This window comes from Protopterus annectens, chromosome 8.part0 (genome assembly GCF_019279795.1).
Source record: "Protopterus annectens isolate FY-2018-M chromosome 8.part0, PAN1.0, whole genome shotgun sequence".
Taxonomy (NCBI): domain Eukaryota; kingdom Metazoa; phylum Chordata; order Ceratodontiformes; family Protopteridae; genus Protopterus; species Protopterus annectens.
The window spans coordinates 882,368,613-882,390,138 of NC_056741.1; the positions used below are offsets into that span (position 1 = coordinate 882,368,613).

The following is a 21,526-nucleotide window of genomic DNA, read 5'->3' on the forward strand; positions in this document are numbered from 1 at the left end:
CACAAAGTAATATTTTTCTTTTAGTAAGAGGAGTGGAGCTCATACTCTGAGTATGCTACTCGCTCAACATCTTAACCCGAAGTCCCTAATAGAAGTCTTGGTTTGAATCCCATTCCGTCATTTGCATATTCTTTTACACAACATGCTCAAGGTAATGTCCATGGTTGTCATGTGCTTCCACGTTTATCCTGAAGAAGAGATTAGTGGCCTTAGTGGGATTACATAATTTACAAACCTGAAATAAAGAACATAAACTCTGGATAAGTTGCTAGAGTCCTGCTTTAAGAAATCAATTAAAGCTGTCTTTTGTTTAGCAAGACATTATTGAAGACTTTTTTTATATCAACATGCAAAATTACCTAATGACTACAATGAAGAGAGGACAGTCAAAAACTCAGATGATGTGGTGCTGCAGACACTGCTGTCAAGCTTTCTCAATAAGGTCATTTTAATTGTTTTTTTACTTTTTTTCTGTACAGAAAATCCTTTCGTCACAAATGTGGCAGGCACCAAGTGATACTATTTGAAATGACAGTGTGGCCGAGCACCTGCCATTACACAAAACAAAAGTCATGCAAGCTAATATTACATGGTTGTAACATTGATAAGACTTGTGCCTCATAGATCCATGGTTCAGTCCAAACTTCTGATTATTGTCTGTTTGGAGTCTGTATGCCCTTTCTTTACCTGTTTTACTTCTGATAATTCTGGTTGCCTAATTAAAAATAAAAGTATGCTAGATTTGCTAAGCTTTCCAGAATTGCGCATATGTATTATTTTAGACAATTTCCTTGTGGTAAAGGTCCTATATTAGAAGGATTAGTTCATTTACCTTACAAGTAAATCAATCCTTTAAAACAGATATCGCATGGCATATGCTGTCCTATCTCAGCATAGAGTTATGTTTTTTTTTTTACAATAAAATGAAGAAAGCAAACCATTTAAGTTGTTATTGTGTAAGCTTATGCAAATAAAGTTTCAAACAGTGAGAAGTATAAATTAGTACAATTTCCTTTAATGAAATACACCCTAGATTTTGTGGTCCCCAGACACAAACACAAGTCTCTATAATGCACAAATGCTGCCTATAATTTCCCGTTTAATATAATGCCAGCCTTTGTGTAACACTCTCATATGGACTATGTTATGAGTGTGCATGTACGATGTCTGACAAATGCACCGCTATTTCCTGAGTGAGACTGCAACAGATTTTTGAGCTGTATTTAGGTATTGCAAAACCTTCATAGAAATTAAAATAAGTGATTTAATCTACAGTAGATATATATTTCAGCAGCATGAAATATTTTAGAGCTTATGACTTTTTCTATGCAGTGAATATCTGCAGTGTGGAGTTTTCAAAGACATGAAAAGATGCATAAATGTGTGACCTTTTCCTATGAAATGTGTGAAAGAGTATATGGAGTTGTAAGTGAAAATTTAACTTCCTTCTGTTGGGAACTATAGCATTTATACATGGAATGTGAAATTTATGGCAGACAGGTTAACCCGGCTGTAATGTGTTCTGCATTGTGATTACAAGATGTGCAATGTTTTCCTAGGGCAGGAAATTAATAAGTTGTAGAAGTGCAATTAGAAGAGCCTTTAAACAGATAGCTAAACAAGATGATCTCTGAAGATGGCAGAGATTTTATTGCCTACAAATTAACTCCAGGTTTACATGGTACTTCATGTTATTTATCTGTTTGGACACTGCCATTAATGTTTCAGACTGGCATTTGGCCTTTGCCAGTTTCTATTGGAATATTTGGCTTTTTTGAATGGTTGCCATTGGGTTATTTCCTGTAATTCATCTGCTTGCATTAGCACTGAATATTTGAACACCATCAATCTATTTGTGGACCCCATTCTCTTTGCTGCTTCTTTGAAGGGCTGCTGGGTCAGTATTGGCAAATACTGGCCTCTGGTTAAATGACCTACTGATCCTTCACTGTATATTGGCCTATCTGTTACAGCATGTTTTTTCCTCCATCTTGTTACATTTTGTTTTACTTTTATCTGTCACAATGTTGCATTTATTATATGTAGCATTTGGAGATTACTGACTTGTGCCCATGCCTGGGGGTCACAAAATCTGTCAGTTTGTACCTTCCATGAAAGTTTGCCATATATATCTTGCTTTGAGAGCCAGACTTGATGGCTTATGGCTATTATTCTTGATCTCTCTCTCCCTCTCTCTCTCTCTATGTATGTATGTATGTATATATATATATATATATATATATATATATATATATATATATATATATATATATACACACATGTATGTGTGTGTGTGTGTGTGTGTGTGTGTGTATATATATATATATATATATATATATATATATATATGGGTCTCCTTTATATTACCGAACCGACACTTCACCGATACGCAGAAGACCGAGACGAAACGACCGACAGGTAAGTTGACCGAAACGGTGATTTGCCGACAGCTGAAAGACCGACAAGGGTAACGTGTGAGCGCGACTCGGTAAGTGTGCGATAGTGACGGATTTAGGAGCGGTCAGGTAAGTGTGCGATATTGTGGGATTTTGGGTTAGGGTGTGGGAAAGGTGAGTGTGCGGCAGTGTCGGAGTTAGGGTTCGGGTAAGGTAAGTGTGTGATAGTGACGGACTGTAGTTTAGGGACGGGTTAAGTGAGTTAGGTTTAGAGTGCGGGTAGGGTGAGTGTGTGATAGTGACGGGCTTTATGTTTTAGGGTGGGTTAAGTGAGTTAGGGTTAGGGTGCAGGTAGGTTAAGTGTGCGATAGTGACAGTCTTTAGGTGTAGGGGTGGGTTAAGTGAGTTAGGGTTAGGGTAACTGTGCGGTAGTGTCGGACCTTAGGGTTAGGGTTTGGGTTAAGGTTAGTGGATATGTCATTGTGTGTCGTGTAGTTTACGTTGTTTGTGTCGGTGTAATGGTGTTCGGTTTTGTGAGTTGTCGGTGTTGTGTGTTTTCGGTTATTTGGGGTCGGTGTTTTGTGTGTCGGTGAATTGTCGGTTCGGTAATGTAAAGTAGACCCATATATATATATATATATATATATATATATATATATATATATATGTGTGTGTGTATGTAGATTATGTATTGCCACTGCAACAAGCCTGGCTGGCTAACTCTCATCATGAATGTGATAAATCTATTAATCAAACTACTGTTGAATTTTCCCCTGACTGTCACCAGGGAGTAACTCTAAACCTGTTGAACTTGTCTATTCATGTTTGCTTTGTCAATACCATAATTGTAGTATGTTTTCATTGTACCTGTTTACCTTGGAACTTTTCTCCCCGGTCCTCCGCTGAAAATGGGCATGAATCCATTCGGACTATCCTGGTCAACATATGTAAAATTAAAAAAAATATATATATATATATATATATATATTTTTTTTTTTTTTTTTTTTTTTTTACTGTCAGCAGATGTTGTTTCAGCTTTAGTCAAGTTTACCAGTCTATGAAGGCTTTTGACTATTGTGTGTGTTCTGCTCTGTTTGAAGCTTTCAGTGCATTTTCTCCTGTTGAAAATTGATTGGGCCATTTTCTGTGTGCTCTTATGTACACTGTTTGTAGAATATTTGATAATGGTCAATATTTTAATTAGACTGCTTATTTTTAAATAACTGTATTATTGTAATTTTTTTAATAATGTAATTACATTGTTTATTCACTTTAGTTTGAAGTATTTTATGTGCTTAAGAAAAAGCATTATAAAACTTAAATCAAATTTAAAGAAAAACAGGTAAATAAACTCATTAGTATGTAAATGTGAACATTTTTGTAAGTGCATCTGTGGTCTGTGTATGAAAAGATGTAAGAAATAGCTGAATGAACAACAGAAAGAAGAAGAAATTAGAAGACTGGAACCTGAAGTTCAATCCTGTGAGTTTTGTTTTGTCCAATGGTTGTCTGTGTTTGGAAATTCAGACGGTTTAATTCTTTTTGGCTAATAATAGAGAGAAAACATCTTCTAGCTGTAGGCAGATGTTTTTTTTCTTGCAATTTGTCTATTCAGAAGGATTATTTTCTGTTCTATTCTTGGGTTTAGGCCTATACCCAGGGCCACCATGCATATTCCCTGCATTACCTTGTGGTCAAGCTGCATGTAGCAAGTTGTTTAGTGAGTTATGTGTATTTACCTTTTGCATGTTTTAATATGTTTGGTACCAGTGCTGTGACTTGAAAGACCATAACCCTGATGATATCATATTAAATGATTAATTTATTGGTGGACAGTGGAATGTAAGCACAATTGCCCCTGTGTACTGTCTGTTTTTTCACATAGTCCATTCATTTTAAGTGAGATTAGGGACAACATTCCAAATCTCCCCATTGTAACTACTCAGCATACAGTGAGCTGCTAATTGGGGTTGGAGAGATCATGTGGTCCTGTCCAGGGATACTGATTTGAGGAGTAAGCCAGATTTGCTTAGATGGAATCAGGGTTCATCTTTCCTGCAGAAAGCATGTGGAAGTAAGAGTAACAACAGAGAAATAAGCAAGTCACATGGCTGCCTAAATGGCCGCTCTTTTGGATGGTTCTCACCTGTTCTGTATATGAACGACTCCCACCGATGGAAACAAACAGGCTGAAGTTCTGTTGGAAAAAAATAGAATAAAACAGCAGTTAGCTTATTGTAAGTGTGCTAACTGTTCATATCTTTCAGGGAAGCATTAATTATCTGTGCAACAGGTTCACTCAGGATGCCTGCATTTGTCAGGTGGAAGGAGTACACCATAAGAACAGCACAAATAAGAAGAGCTGTAACTTTCAAGTTCTGATTATGTGTTGAATAATAGTGGCCTCTTACCTATGACTAGCTAGGTATCTTGTGAACTGAGCAGGCTAGGTTGACCCAGCAGTCATTATCTGCTGTCAGACTGCATGTGTTTGATTTTCTGCAGAGTTCATGGTTTGGGACATATGTGCAGTTTCTTGTGAGAAGCTGCCTGAAAAATGTTTTAGGTAAACGTATGTCTACATTTAGATCAGTCTACATTTAGATCAGCTGCATAGTTCTTGAAGAGGTGGTGTTGCAGTAATTTAGCAGCCTGCAGGTACCAGTAGGTGTTATTTTTGGTCTGATAATGGTGATGGTTTCAGGAGAACCAGCTAAGCCATCAGTTTGGTTCTGTGAGATGTCTGTTTAGTTAGTAGAAAAAGGAAGCACTGTGTGATGACTTAAGAAGAAAAGCATAGGTGTAAGAGTGTGTGTGTGTGTGTGTGTGTGTGTGTGTGTGTGTGTGTGTGTGTGTGTGTGTGTGTGTGTGTGTGCGCGCGTGCAAACCTGTGTCTCTGTTGGGGGATAGCATGCTGAAGGTAGTAAGTAGTAAACTTGAAGTTAGAACATAGCAAATAAGTGCAGCCTATGCTTGAAGGAAGGACCTTTGTAAAAGGAAAAAGAAATAATTACGGTCAGTAGCAGTTCTGATTTGCTGAATGCTCATTAGAGGCTGACAGTTGTACATTACTTGCTGTGTAATGAAAAGTGACTGTTTCTTTAACACACACCTTTGTAGGGTAACTACACAACAGGCACACACACACACACACACACACACACACACACACACACACACACACACACACACACACACACACAGTTTTTGTTTAGGTATGTGCTGCTCTCTTGTGGGCATTCTGTAGAGGCACATTAGTTTCACTTTAGAAAGAAGCTGCCACAGTAACTGTTTCGGGAGACATTTTAGTGTGACACTAAGAAGGACCAAAACATTACAAAATTACTACAGCAGATGTGGCAGGAGCAGAATCTCGGCTCTTGTTCTGAATCGTTCATGTCAGAGAAGGAAACCAAAACACAGAAACAGTTGTTGAGATACAGGAACCTTGTTTTTCCGTTTGTAGAGGAGGAAGCACAATGACACTTAAAAAATAAGAGTTTGAGAGCCTGAGCTGCTTTCTTACACATGGCATTCAGGCCCCAATTTAAAAAAAGCAGGAAGTTAAAAGGCTTGGCTAACTCTAAATCAAGAACATTTTGGATTTGAATTTACTGTACCGCTTTTCTAAGCAAACTGGGTTTAACCAGCAGAAAGAAAGAAAAACAAAATCATGGAAAAATCTGCTGGGGTGAGTACAAGTTCTTCCTAATTAATTCTCAGACATCTTCAGGAACATTTCTTTCTCTCTCTCTCTCACTTTTTTTTTTTTGAAGAGACGTAAGCTTGGAGTCCTTATTGGGCTGCTTGTTGTTACTCCCAGCTAAAAGTAATTTACTGGTGCTGTATTTTTTCTCTTTGTAGTGTAAATCTACTTTCTGCTTTGCTTTCCTCTGCCATGATAGAATCTTAGAGCAAAAGCTGCATTTATGTAAATCTCTGGGAAATGTTGCTTAGTGCAAATAATTGGTTAAGTCCCACCTGAGTTGAAACATGATATGGGGAAGTGGTGCAGTGTAAAGGCAGTGTTTAGTGCATCCCGGAATAATAGTTTATTCCATCAGTATGACAACGGCTGTGACAGTGGCCAGTCATAAAGCTGGTAGTAGTGTAGTAGATGTGTTATGCATGTGTACATGTCAGCCTTGTTTTCAAATTATCCAATCAGTAGGTGGATTTGCTCTTCTCACAGCAATCTGTTGTGATTATCTGTTCATGCACGTCAAGATTCTTGTTACTGTTTCTTCAGCTGATTCTTCCAGAAGCTCTTCACATTCCACCTGTCCACTCTCTCACATTAAAACAGCATCTATATTGCATACCCTCTCGGGGTCTGATTCTTCTGCTTTCTATGCAAATGTTTGTTTCTGTTATCATTTGAGTACCTTTAAGTGTGAAATTCTCAGTTGCATTTCCAGTTTCCTTTTTTCTTACTTCAGGATGTACATTTTCAGGTTTTTAAATCTCTTGTACTTGAACATGCAGACTGGCTACTTCCTTTTTTTTTCTTGGCTGTGGTCTTCTACTGAGTATTGACCTTTTTGAGAGCAGGCCTACAAAACTAGGCTCTACACATCTTGCCTGTGTTTTAGAGGAGGCAGAAACTCTGTGGTGTAGCCTTGGATCCTAACAAGTGCAAGCTTAAATCATATACTCTTAATTATGCTCCTCGGCCACGGTGGTGCAGCGGTTAGCATTGTCGCCTCACAGCAAGAGGTTCTCCGGTTCGATCCTCGGCTGATGTGCCTTCTGTGAAGAGTCTGCATGTTCTCTCTGTGGTCGCATGGGTTTCCTCTGGGTGCTCCAGTTTCCTCCCACATCCCAAAGACATGCTGTAGGTGGATTGGACACTCTAAAATTGGCTCTACGTATGACTGTGTGCATGTGTGTGCCTTCAGTGGAAGGTTGAGCGCCAGGCTGGCAACTCGACACTGTAAAAAACACTACTGCCAATCATGAGCGGACAAGTGATCTGCTGTGGTGACCCCTAACCGGGGAAAAAGCCAAAAGAAGAAGAAGTCTGCTTTGGAAAGAAGAGGACCCCATTGAAATGCGATATGTTGAGTAACTTAGCTAAGTGTGTGGAAACCATTACAGGACATGGGCAAATTGCAGTGGTCTTTTCTAATGAAAGTATTTTTATTTTTCACTTTCAACATGTCAGATTTAATATAAAGTCTGTGTTTGCCATTTACCTAGTCCTGCATGATGTTTTGCTTTCCTTTCCTTCAGGTGTTGGTGTATGTGTTTCATGATGACTTTGTATGTTACACCTCTTAGCATTCCTGTTTAGATTATACAGTAGTGGTGAGTTTACTGCTTAGGTTGTTACATTTGTCGGAAAGGTGTCTGTCCACTTAAGAGCATAAGCAGTTCTTTCACTTGAAACCTTGTTCATACACACACACACACACACACACACACACACACTAGCATAGTCTGTTACAGTATGATCCTCCACATCTTTTAAGAAAGCAGATGCTGTTCTGTGTGTGCAGCTCAGTTTTGTTGTATACTGTTCCTGATAACTTACAATAATGGATTTTCAGATTAATTTACAAGTTATTACAGACACTATGATGCCTACTTTCACTTAATGTCTTCTGTGGTCCAGTAACTGCCCAGATAAACTGGTGAAATTTAAATCTGGCTGGAGTTCCCAGTAATGTAGCTTTTGCTTTGTTTGTATGTCCTATAGTTTGTCACTGAACAGTATAAGAAACTGCTCTGTGTGGAAGATTTTAAGTCCATATATCTCTAGTTAATCACTGTATATTAATCAGATCAGACAACAGTAGTAGAAGTAGTGAACTTAAATTTGTCTTAAGGCAAACATATATATATGTATATATATATATATATATATATATATATATATATATATATATATATAATATGAAATATTGTACAGAATGACTAAGTATTCGAAAGTAATCCAAGCAAGGCAGGCAGTCTGTTTCCAGTTGAAAATCTTAATAAACGACTGCCTCCCTTGCTTGGATTACTTTCAAATACTTAGTAATTCTGTACAATATTTCATATTATATATATTTTTTTTTTTTTATTTGACAAGTTTAAGTTCGCTACTTCTACTACTATTGTCTGATCTAATTAATATACAGTGATTAACTAGAGATATATGGACTGAAAATCTTCCACACAGAGAAGTTTCTTACACTGTTTTGTTTTTGGACCCACTATACTTGTTTAGTGGGTTGTTTGAGACTTCGGGGATACCTCGGAGATTACTTGTTTTTTATAGTTTGTCACTGACAGACTGTAACCACACTTTTACCTGCACAAAAACAAAAGACTTCAGAATCAGCTGGTAATCCTAAGAAGTACCATATCAAGTGTTTTTATTCAAAGTAACTTTTTATAATTACAGAGAATAGAAGTGGTTATTAGTTTCAAGGTAACCCAGGTGTGTTCTGAATTGGAAAGAAAGGGAGTTATTCATACTACAGAATCCACTGTCTTAGGGGCTGTTTCTGGACTAGATAACAGTATCTTTAAATGAGATAGCCAACTGACTTAGAAGCTTTTGTCATATGTATACAAGTAATTGTCACAAGCTCATGATTCATGATGTTAAATGTTGCATACGTAAAAGTAAAAACAGTGAAAATGTCAGCAGTGAGCTGGGATTTCATAGTCATAAAAAAAAGGCAGTGTCTTTTACGTCTTAGAAATTATAGGGCATGTACTAACTTAAAGCTATCAGTTGTACTAGAGTTATTGCATCACCTTTGTGAATATGGACAAAAAAGCTTAAAACTATAAATTGTAGTAGAGTTATTGCATCTCCTTTGTTAATATTTACAAAAAAAAGCTTATTACCAAGCATTTGGTATGACATCAAAGGAGAAACAAAATCTATTCAAATGTCAGGCTACCAGGCAGGTAAGTTCAGACTTTGTGTCAGCACCAACATAGACTACATCAGATGTCTCCCCTTACTTTGGACCCAGAAAGTTCCCTAATAGTGTCCTTGTTGTCAGGATATCCAGAACCTTAACCCAGGGGATGGAATCTACTTCTTTATACCGAAAGCAGTGGTCATGTTGGATGGATTACCAACTGTAGAGTTTGGATATAATCGTAAACATATGCCTGCTTTATTATGTGACATAGAGGGCCGTAGTAACTTCGGTAGTCACAGCGACATTTAGAATTATGGTTTTAATATCTCTTTAGTACTTAATTACTACTCCCTTTGTGTTGTGTGTTGAGATTGCTGCTTAATATTTTCATGCTGATCAGTGTCGCTATATAAAATTTTTTGCTGGATGTGGAGCTGTTTTGGGCATCATACATTTTAAAACAACGGTATGAGCTGTGATAGACTTTTCAATCTGTTGTCTTCATTTTTTTGCTAAGTGTTTTTGCTAGTTTATTATCTTTTCACCCTGGACTTTGTTTGGTGTCCATGTCCAGCAATGTGTTGAATGCATACTTTGTCTCCTGATGCGGTTCAGATGATGGTGAAGTCCTGTTAAAATATGTATGCCGCTTTTTTTTGCTTTGGTTTCATATGTTTGTGATTTCATCAGCACCCCAGTAGCTGCTTTGCATTCTTTACTTCTTCATCTTCCCTCCTTGAATGTGTTAGTGGTAAGAATTGTCAGAGACTTAGGTCATTATAGAAAACCTCACCAGCCTGAACATAAACCCCTACGTCAAAAGATGGGTTGTCAACTGGCTTACAGACAGAACTCACAAGGTAAGAATAGCGGGCTCCAGATCCGACTCTAAACCAGTCACAAGTGGTGTCCCACAAGGCTCGGTCCTGGGACCCCTACTGTTCGGCATATACTTCTCAGAAGTACAGGCAAATAGAGGAGGACTATGGCTAACCAAGTTCACCGATGACTGCAAACTGGGGGCCATAACTGACTCTCCAGCTGCCACGGACATTCTCTAAAAGGGCCTTACTGAGACGGACACCTCGTGTCAAAGTCATGGTCTCAAGCTAAATGCCAAAAAATGCATAGTCATCTGGTTTGGGAAAAGCAAAACACCCATGAATTACCACATAGGTGGCAGCCCCCTTAATACAGAAGAGGTAGCAAGAGATCTGGGGATCCAGGTAGATAGTAATCTCTCCTTTGACAATCATATTGCTAAAGTAGTTAGGAAATCCTTCTATGTGGTCCATCTAAGTACTAAAGGGTTCACATCTAGAAATAAAGAGGTTATAGTGCCCCTCTACTCATCACTCACCAGACCCATCATAGAGTACAATTCCCCATTTGGGATGTACCTCACAAGACACTTTCAACAGCTGGAAAGACCACAAAAGTACTTCACCAAGAGGATTACTGGCCTCAAACATATGTCCTATGCAGCCCGACTGGAAAAACTCCGGCTGTACTCAGTGGCATATCGCTTACTCAGAGGTGATCTGTGCCTGACTTAGAAAGCCATGTCCAACTCAGAATTGATGCACATGCTCCACCTAAAGAAATCCAAGTCACTGCGAGACACTCGCTCTAGTGAGCTAAACCTCGCCACAACAATAAATAGAACATGCTGGAGGGATAGATTCCTGTCACAGACACTCCCCATGTTTTGGAATAAAATTCCTAACTACATTAAGCAGAGCCTCTCACTAACACTCAAGAGAAACCTTGACGAGTGGACCCCTGGGATCACTTCATTGGCTTTTCTGGACAGAGGCTCAGTTAATTAATCAATGGGATGGCGAAAGCTGACACACTCTGGCTAGGCTTATAAATGCCCTCGGGTAGATTGCCTATTACCTACCTATGAACCTATATATCAGGCTTGATTTGGATATGGAAGTACTGTATATTAAAATGTAAAATTAATCTAAAACTCTCAATATTTTGCAGAGGCGATCAAAGGCCTTTGTTTAGAGAGGGTAAAAGGAGTTAGCATGGTTTGTAGTGCAGTGTAATAATGATCCCTAGGAGAAGTATGGGGTCTCTTATGCCAAGCCATGCATCTTGCATGGAAACAAGGTGTACCACTACCTTGTTGTAGTTCAAATGCAGATGAGTTCACAAATGCAGATGAGTTCAGCTTGTGAACTGATTAATTACCTAAAGGTTTTCTTTTTACTTTTTTTGCTTTACTTTGGACTGTATTTTCTTTCTGGTAGCTTGTGCCCCTGCAATGCCACATATAAGGTTTGCTCAGTTCACCCATGTGAACACAGGGAGGGCATGCAGACTCCACGCAGAAGGCACCCCAGCTGAAATTGAGCCAGAGAACCTTTTGCTGTGAGACGGCAACACTATCTTTTGTGCCACTGTGCTGCCCATATATACATATACGTATGTATACATACACACACACACACACACACACACACACACACACACACACACACACACACACACACACACACACATATGTGTGTATATAAATTATATAGATACTGTATGTAAAATGCAGCATGTATGGTCCTTGGGTTACTGCTATACTGCACACAGAACCTATTCTCTTCACAAGGAAGCATAGAAGCAGCCCTATGTCCACCCTACACCACCCCTGTAGTTTTGTACTAAACCTGTGTCAGTTTCATAATGCCAGCCACATCACAGGCAGATATCTTAAATTTGTAGTGACAGACTAGCTAATACCTAGCTACCTGCTATTACTATGGATGGGGGGGGGGGGTGACGATGCAATATGGTCTGCATCTTAGATATGTTTATAGTCTAGGCCTGTTTAGCTGAAGCTAGATTTGTCCATACTAATGTTCAAAGACCACTTGGCATAATGGTTAAGGTCTTTGCCTCACCAATGAATGGAACTGTGGGCAGCAGCACAGACTCTACATGGTGCCCTATAGTGGGAAGTGTTGTGCAGTCCAACCTCTTTGGGCATCTACTGTGGGGTGCAGTATCCTCAAGATTACAGTGAGACAGATACTTGAAAAAAAAGCTAGAGATTAGGAGAGAGTCCAACTGGACATTCCTAGACTTGGAGAAAGCATATGACAAGGTCCCAAGAAAGCTGATCTGGGCAATACTGCGGTGGTTTGAAGTCCCAGAAACATTGGTAGAATTAGTTCAGGCTATGTACAAGGACCCAATGACTCACATACGAACAGTGTTTGGCCTCACAGAGGGGTTCCCAGTGGGAGTGGGTGTACACCAGGATTCACCTCTGAGCCCACTGCTGTTCATGCTGGTGATGGACTACATTAGCAAACAGGTCAGAGGGGGCAGATCAACAAAGTTGCTGTATGTAGACAATGTGGCATTACAGGCAGACTCTGAACTAAAACTTCAGCAAAGGATAAGAGAATGGAATGCAAAACTGAAGGCACATGGGAAGAAACTAGGCACAGATAAGACGGTGGTAATGGCAACAAATTGGGGAAATCAGAAGAAGTTGAGAATAGAGATTGAAGGGAAGATATTGGAACAGGTAAACGGCTTCAAGTATCTGGGAGGGGTGGATGAGAAGAAGGAAGTCTGAATTAAGAGGTCAAAGCTAGAATCAGAGGGGCTGCAGCCAGTTGGCACAAAATGTCAGGACTAGTCTATGGCAGAAGAATGCCAAAGAAGCTGAACAGTAAGGTGTACAAAACAGTGGTGTGATCAGTACTACTGTATGGTACAGAAACCTGGGCAGTAAAGGCGTAACAGTTGAAGATTGCAGATGATGTAAGGGCATGCAAAGAGAAAAAGTTTGAAAGGGATAGGAAAACATACAAGCTGGTTTAGCCTATCCCAAACCTTCTGCCTCTTCTTTGTCACTCCCATCAACTGTGGATACCAACAGTAGGGGTTATGCAAATTATTCTGCAACTTATTCTACAACTAATCAGGCCCCTTTAGGGTGGCTCCTCCAAGGAGATCGGAGAGGATACAGAATCAAGCTTGTTCGGTGAACTACAGGCCCTACTAGAACTACAAGGCAACTGGACAATGCAACCAGATGAATTACCAGTCCAGGAGATAGAATTCCAGGTGGAATTAAATACTTGCCGGGATTTATTAAAAGAAATTGCACAAGATGTTGTCTGCTCTAAACCTGTCACTCCAAATTGTATGTTCAACACAATAGGTGACTTTTGTGTTTGCAACTTACTTCACATAATTTGGACTCTGATGATGCTGAACTTTTTAGTAAAGGTTTTAACTTTGTCCCTACATGTCGTTCTAATATTGTAGACCTTGTTTTGGACCTAAAGCTTTTTGTAAGAAATTTGAACTTACAGTTGTTTTTTTAACAACACGAGACATAATGTTATAGTGCATTCTCTTAAGAAAAAAAGTTTGACTAATTGTTTGTTACTGTTTGAAAAAATGTGCAAATTTGACTTTAGGGCCTTGGTTAATAGCAGTAAGTTCGAATTTCATGACAACTTCAGTAATCAAGAAAGAAGTTTACTACAGCATTTTTGTAAAGACAGGTCCCTAAGAGTTATGAAGCCAGACAAGGGGGATGGGGTGGTCATTATGACTAAAAATTATTATATTGATAGAATGAACATCTTTTTTTTAAATACTGACCTATCTGAGGAAGCTTCCATGAATATGGTTAATATATCTTATAAGAAAGTGGATTTATTGCTTAAAGATATGGAAGACCAAGGGCAGTTAGACCATACTACAATTGAATTTTTGAATGCCAAATACCCCAAAGTAGCTACTAATATCTTTGGAATTCCGAAGATACATAAGAATAAACAGGACCCCTCCCCCCATGAGACCAATTGTCAGTGCTCGAGGTTTTAAACTACATTCACTTGGTAAATCTGTAGACACAGTTTTGAACGATGTGTTACAGTTTTGAAAGATGTGTTAAAGAGCGAAGACCATATTTGTATTGACTCTTGGCACTTTCTAAAAAAACTGAATGATCTTGAATTCTTTGAAGATGCTACTTTTATTACAGTGGATGTTGTTAATTTGTACAATGTGATACCCCATTTGTTGGGTATCGATTGGCTTCAGGAATTTTTGGTGGATTCACGTTTATTTAAGAATGAACAAGTAGATGTGCTAGTTAATTTTATGGAAATTATTTTGCATAATAATTATGTGTTTTTTGAAGGTCAGTATTTTCTGCAAAAAACAGGTGTAGCGATGGGGCATTTTGTGCCCCCCCCCCATATTTGCTGACATTGTCATGTAGATGTGGGAAAGGAAATTTTTATTCACATCCCAATATAGGCACAATTGGATTTTATACCTTTGTTACCTTGATGACCTGTTTTTTGTTTGGAAAGGTGAGATCCTAGAAATAGACAATTTTATGAGCTTTTTGAATAAAACTACCTCCTTTTTCAAATTTACTTACTCTTTTAGTAAAGAAGTGATCAATTACTTGATGTAGAAGTTAGTAAATATTTATTAAAAGGGCAGTATTCTAGCAACATTTATCGAAAACCGACCTATTGTAATAGCCTTTTACATTTTAATAGCAGTCACCCTGAACATGTAAAAAAGGGGATTGTAAAGGGCCAGTTTATGACAACTGCCCATATGGTTGTGGATGAAGAGGTATTTAAAACACAGTGTGACATATATTATCTGAGATGTTCAAATCTAGGGATTACCCACATGACCTGATAGAAAATGTTAGGCATGAAATTAATTGGAAAAGAGAAAGAGGGGTAATTCTGCCATTACTTGGTAGAAAAGATACATGTAGAAACAAGACTATTGACTTGAGCAAAGACTTAGTTTGTAAAAACAGTGAATTTCACTGTTAATTTGTAACAAGATGTTCAGTGGACTATATGTCTGTTTTTGATATTCTTTCTAGAAATTGGCAAGTCTTTTGTGGGCACAATGTCCTTTTGGAAAAGTTAGGTAATAAACCTCAGATAGTTTTTAGGAGAAGGCTCACTATTAAAAACACATTGGAACACAGTAATTACAAAAATACCAGGATTGGAAACATTGGTACAAAGAGATGTGTTTTTTGTTCACAATGTTCACATATTTTGAATACAGAAAGTGTTAAAATTAATAATTGCATTAATGGTTTGTTTACTTGCAACTCAATAGTGGTGATTTACACTGTTATTTGTTCTCAGTGTACATGTTTCTATATAGGGAAAACCCAGAGGAAACTTAAAGAAAGAATATATGAACATGTTAGAGACATTAGAAACAAGAATGCTAATAATGCTTTAAGTAAACACTTAGAAAACTTTCCTACTCATTATTTTAACTTTGTTGTAGTTGAGGGGGTAAAAAGAGACATCTGTGGGGGTCCTTGGGCAGATCAGTTTAAAGATCCTTGTTGGCAGATCAGGTTGAATGCCCAAACACCCCCAGGTCTTAATGATAGTTTTTGTTTAGCTAGCTTTTTAAGATTGCGTTCTTATTTAATTTAATGTAGGTTGGGGGAATATTGTGATTACTTGATTATTAGTTTTGTTTTATTGGTTTATGTGTAACATGTGACCTATTTTAAAATTATTTATAGTAAGTCAGTTTGTTTGTGAAACTATTCTGAAGAAGTCATTTGGTATATATTGATGAAAGTGCTAAATAAACCTGTGTTTTGGAGACACTTTCCTGTCTTTGGTTCTGTTGGATCTGTTTTTCTAGTTAGTTTGCTTTGGTTCTAATTTTTTCTGCGATATAAGAGCAGAAGCCAAAGCAGCCCCAATTGCAGAAAAGATGGTGGTTTGGACTCATGCAGAAAAGCAGAAGACAATCTGGTGAGGAAGATTTGGAATAGACAGGAAGAAGGTATGAGGAAGTGAGGACATCCAGCAAAGAGGTACTCCGACCCCATGTAGAAAAAAATGGGAAACTGGGGGCTGAAAGGACATGGCTGTCAGGCCTGGTGTATATTTGCTATTCTCTATCTACTGGTCTAGGTTGCGCTTAAATTAGGTGATAGACAAACTCAGCTTCACATGGATGAGAAGTTTGTTCCGTAGGGGGGCAGTATCTGGGACACATATCCATCTCTCCATCATGTTCTGTTTAAGTCACAGATAAAATTAAAGTCCCTAGACCTTCTATTTCTGGTACTGTTTTATTTACAATTATGCAGGAAATTCATAAGTGCGGGGTTTGCAGATGCCTTGTTAGCCAAGGAGAGTAAGTAGAGAGAAAGGGCTTTAACGTGCTCTGTGTAATGCAGGTTTGTACGTGTTGTATCCTTTTTGTAAGGAACCTCTAAGGTTGCTCTTGTTGCTGCATATGCCTGGTCAGGTACATGCAGAAGGTAGCATAGTACTTTCGATTGGTCTGATAAGAGCGGAGTACAGTGGGATAATGACCTCTTTAGACTTAGATGCCATGCCCTTACTTATAAGTTGCCCATGTGGTAGTTGAGGGTAAGGCAATTGTCTGTGTGCATACCCAGATCCCTGACCCCTGGGTCGACTCTTACAGGCATATTATCAAGATAGCCGTAGGAACAACGGACATAAATAGGTGTCATACTTATTAACGCTGTCATTCAGCCACTTTGTAAATGCAGTGCTCCTTTGTGTGCTTACATTTTGAGGAATATAAATTCTCTTGAAATGGTTCAAAGAACATTTTCGATGAAAAAAATCCATTTGTAAGAGATATTCCTTACAATGACAGATTGGTTACACTGAATCTGTTTGGCATAATTTATTCCATACAAGGTGATATTTATGCTAAGTTTTTTTGAGCCCTATAGAACAGGATGTCCTAGGCACAAGTACCTGTTTTTGTTTTAGAGACTATCCAGAAGCAGTGTCTGATCAAGAGACTGACTTAGACTCTGATTCAGCCATTAGACAAATGAAGACCGGTAGACTAAAACTCAGAACTACAGGATGAAACTCCATAATTAGGTCATAGTAGCCTTAATTTTTTGTGCTAAGTTGCCCAATGTGTTTTTTACACTACTGAACCTAGACTTATCTGTAGTGTTTTGCAAATAACATTTGGAAATTGCCCTTGGTGTCTGGCTCTCTTGTTGAATGCATAGTTTGCCTGTCTTTAAAGTAATCCTTTTGATGAGGAAATGTGATCCTGATGGAGTGGTTGGCCAGTAGATCAGCTGGAAGTGTTATTATGTTTTAGTCTGTTTACCATGGAAGCTCAGGTAATGGCGTTATTAAATGCTGTTTTTAACAATGGTTGCAACACATATTCTCCTCATGCGTACATTTTTATTGAATGGCTTAAGCAAGGAATTGGATCTCTGACTTTTTTCACATTGATAAATATATGTACAATTGCTTTGCTTAAAATGCCTTCAGAGTAATTTGTCCACTGTATAGATAGATTCTGGCAGTATAGTGCAGAGCCCTGTTAAAGCATCAGCTTGAACTCCTGACTTGCCCCTATAGAGGGACACTTGTGCTTATTGTGCATAACTGCTTAATGTGTTTGTGTGTGTGTGTGTGTGTGTGTGTGTGTGTGTGTGTGTGTGTGTGTAAGTCCCCCCCCCATCTCTCTCTCTCTCTCTCTCTATATATATATATATATATATATATATATATATATATATATATATATATATATATATTAAAAAAAATCTTATCACAAAACAGTAACTGCAGTGGAGCAAGGAAAATGATCCTGTCTCCACCATCGCTGGAACCATGTTAAAACATTTTTTGGGGGGGGTTTGCTATAGTGTTTTGTAGTTGATGTTGTAGGAAGTGATCTAACAAACGTTAAAAGTTTGCATCATACTGTCAACCTCTTAGCGCAAAAAATCTGGACAAAGCCTGACAGAATGGGGGGATAAAGGCCCAAAAGTAGATACAGATTTTAAATATCACTCTTATAAACTTAGAACGTTGATAGAATAAAAGGATTTGTCTTAGAATGCTTTTTTCTGAAGGATATGAAGTCTGAAAGACAAATTAATATCATTGTTTAGTGACTTCAGTCCTCCGATAATCCCAGTCATTTGCCAGAAAATTATAAATTTTTTGAGGAATAGACCAAAAATATGAGGCAAAAATCTGGCTACTAATATGTTGTAACCTCAAATATTGAACCTTGAGAACATTCCTAACGATATGTTTAAGATGACAACTGGTGGCTTCAAGTAATACATTTTTAGTGAATGGTTTTCTTTACAAATTGGTGGACATAGTACCATCAATAAACTTAGTAACACTCACATCTAAAAAGTCAATATTAAATAAATCTAACTTCCCCACAAAAAACACACCAAAAAAATTAGTTTTTAAATAACCTAACAAAATCCTTTAACAACCGACAGAGCCAGTCCATTACACCAGCAGTCATGTAAATATCGAAGCCATATGTCCAATGTGGCTTAAAAATATACATAAATAAGCATAAATAGGGGCAAAAGTAGCCCCTTGGCATTCCCCTTCAGTTGTAAATAATATTTATTTTGATATTTAAACACATCATGTTTCAGTATTAAGCCCAACAACCTTAGCAAAAAAATCACTTTGCTGATCTAAATACAGTGCAGAATGAGACAACCAATATTTTAAGCTTCTATACCACCTTCATGTTGAATGCTTGTATATAATGACTGTATATCCAATTTGCATAAAAATGCACAATTAGAAACTTGTAAATCAGCCATAAATTTAAAAAGTTCTGTTGGATCTTTTGTACATGTTCGAACCAACTGTAATAAAGGCTTAAGTTGATCCTGCAAATACACTGACAGGGTTCATTTAGAGAATCACACTGATATATCAGTTGTCAGGGTGGATTCTCAATAGACATGCATTTTGGGTAAAATATAAAATCTCTGTGACTTCGAATTGTCAACCACCAGTTGATGAAACATATAATCCGAGATTATCCCTCTTGACGTAGCATGAAACATATAATCCGAGATTATCCCTCTTGACATAGCATCTAACAAAAACCCATCAATCTTCTTTTTCTTCTCCTTTCAGCGTTTTCTATTAGGGGTCACCGCAGAAGTCTGCAGAATGATAGGCAGCTCAGTTTTAGGGTGTTGAGTTGCCAGTCTGGTCCCCAAACTTCAGGCACACACTCACACCTAGGGCCAATTTAGAGTGTCCCGTCCACCTGTAGCATGTCTTTGGAATATGGGAGGAAACCGGAGCACCCAGAAGAAACCCACAGGACCACAGGGAGGGCATGCAGACTCCGCACAGAAGACACCCCAGCCAAGAATCAAAGCAGAGAAACTCTTGCTGTGCTAACCGCTGCATCGCCATGGCCGCCCAACAAAAAATCATCAATTAATATCTTAAATTCTGTAGTTGGATCAAAATGCAACTTACAACAAGAAGTATTATCATTCATTTGCCTCTTAACTTCCTTTTCATAATCACATGAATCTCAATATAAATATAAATATATATATATATATATATATATATATATATATATATGTGTGTGTGTGTGTGTGTACACACACACACACACACACACACACATATATATATATATATATATATAGAGAGAGAGAGAGAGACATATGTTGTTTATATATCTATATATATATATATATATATATATGTATGTGTATGTGTATATGTATATACATATATATATATATATATATATATATATATATATATATATATATATATATACATACATACATACATATATGTACAGTAGAACCTCCATAGTTGACCACCTACTTAAGTTGATCTAATTTTCATAGACCGAACATGCACCACATGTACTCAATGGAAGGCCGACCTCACTATGTTGACCACCTCTGTAAGTTGTATCTTGACCACTTGGACTGTGACACACAGTATTAATTTACCCTCTATAACTTGACCAGTTGAGTCGACTCTATACCAAGGGGTAGAAGGTGTGAGCTTTGCCCCTTAATTGTATTATTTTTTCTTTAGTATAAATTCTGTTTTCATGTTTTATTATTACCATGTGTTGGATTAGGGCTAAAATCCTATTGTTTATCAGGTGTTGCTAAAGATTTTTTTAACCTGAAGGACTGTTCTGAATTGTAGCTACATCCTACAATTACTGAAAAGTTTTACAGTTAATTGAGAAATGATGGCCCAAAGGAAAGAACCCAAAGGGCTGACGTTGAAGGAAAAGATTGATCTACATTTTCTGGAAGGCAGCAGCCAAAGAAAGATGGCAGAACATTTTGGTGTTAGCAAGACCACAGTTAGCAACATCCAAAAATGTAAACAGGAGTACTTGGAGAGATATGGTAAGGAAAGTGGAGACCTACAGCAGAAAAGGAAGAAAACTTCCCTTGATGAAGTCAATGAAGCCACTTTAATCTGGTTCAAACAAATGAGGGCAGTTAATGCTTGAATCTCCAGGCCGATGATCCAAGAAGTTGCTAAAACATTCACACCGGAATTCGGGGTGGCAGATTTCCAAGCATCAAATGGTTGGCTCAAGAAATTTAAACTGTGATACAAAATCTCCTAGAAAGTCTTGTGTGGTGAATCCAATGATGTTCCAGTAGAAGTTGTGGAAAAGTTCATCAGAAAGTTCCTGGGCTTCGCCAGAGGCTTCAAAGATGACATCTTTAACGCTGACAAGTACGGACTCTGTCAAGGTGATGCCTCACAGGGGCCTCATCATGAAGGGTGACAAATGTAAGAGCAGAAAACTTTCCAAATAAAGTTTCACAGTTCTGCTTTGCACTAGCTCAACCGGAGAGAAACTAAAGCTCTTGGTGATTGGTAAATCGGCAAAGCCACATGCATTCAAGAAGCCCGAAGATCTCCCCATCACTTGGAGATCAAACAAATGTGCATAGGTGACTGGTGCCCTATTTGCGGAGGGGATAAGTGGTATCGACTGAGAAATGAAGAAGATGAAACTGTCTATTCTACTGACAGTAGACAACTGTCCTGGGCACCTGCACGTGAATAATCTCACAAATGTGACACTAAGTTTCTGCCTCCAAACACGACCTCAAAAATCCAACCTCTCGACCAAGGTGTCATCAAAACATTTAAAATGCACTACTGAGCCCAGCTCCTGTGGTGGGTCATTATTAAAACATAAACCTGTGGTCCACCTGTGGAGGCAATGTCATCTGCTGCATCAGTTAACACTCTGGATGCTGTCCTCTGGATCAGTCCTGCTTGGAATAAAGTTCAGCCAGAAACTGTAGAGAAGTGTTTCAAGAAAGTTGGATTTGTCACAATGTTTTCGAAGGAGTAGATTTTGAAGGTTTTGTTGCAATGGATGATGAGGTGGCAACCTGTAATGAACCTGACCCAGAAGCAATTT

General features: G+C 38.1%; 1 protein-coding gene across 2 annotated transcripts in view; it reads left to right on the plus strand.

Annotated features, from left to right (window-relative positions):
• The window catches only part of TFE3 (transcription factor binding to IGHM enhancer 3), a 650,077-nt gene that overhangs the window by 172,018 nt on the left and 456,533 nt on the right, over positions 1 to 21,526 (plus strand). Inside the window, exon 1 of one of the 2 annotated variants that reach the window (XM_044080402.1) lies at positions 5,732 to 6,087. The exons of the other annotated variant lie outside the window; for it this stretch is intronic. The gene's annotated coding sequence lies outside the window, so the exon portion shown is untranslated. Of the gene's footprint in view, positions 1 to 5,731; positions 6,088 to 21,526 lie in introns of those variants that run through there. 2 annotated transcript variants of the gene reach the window in all.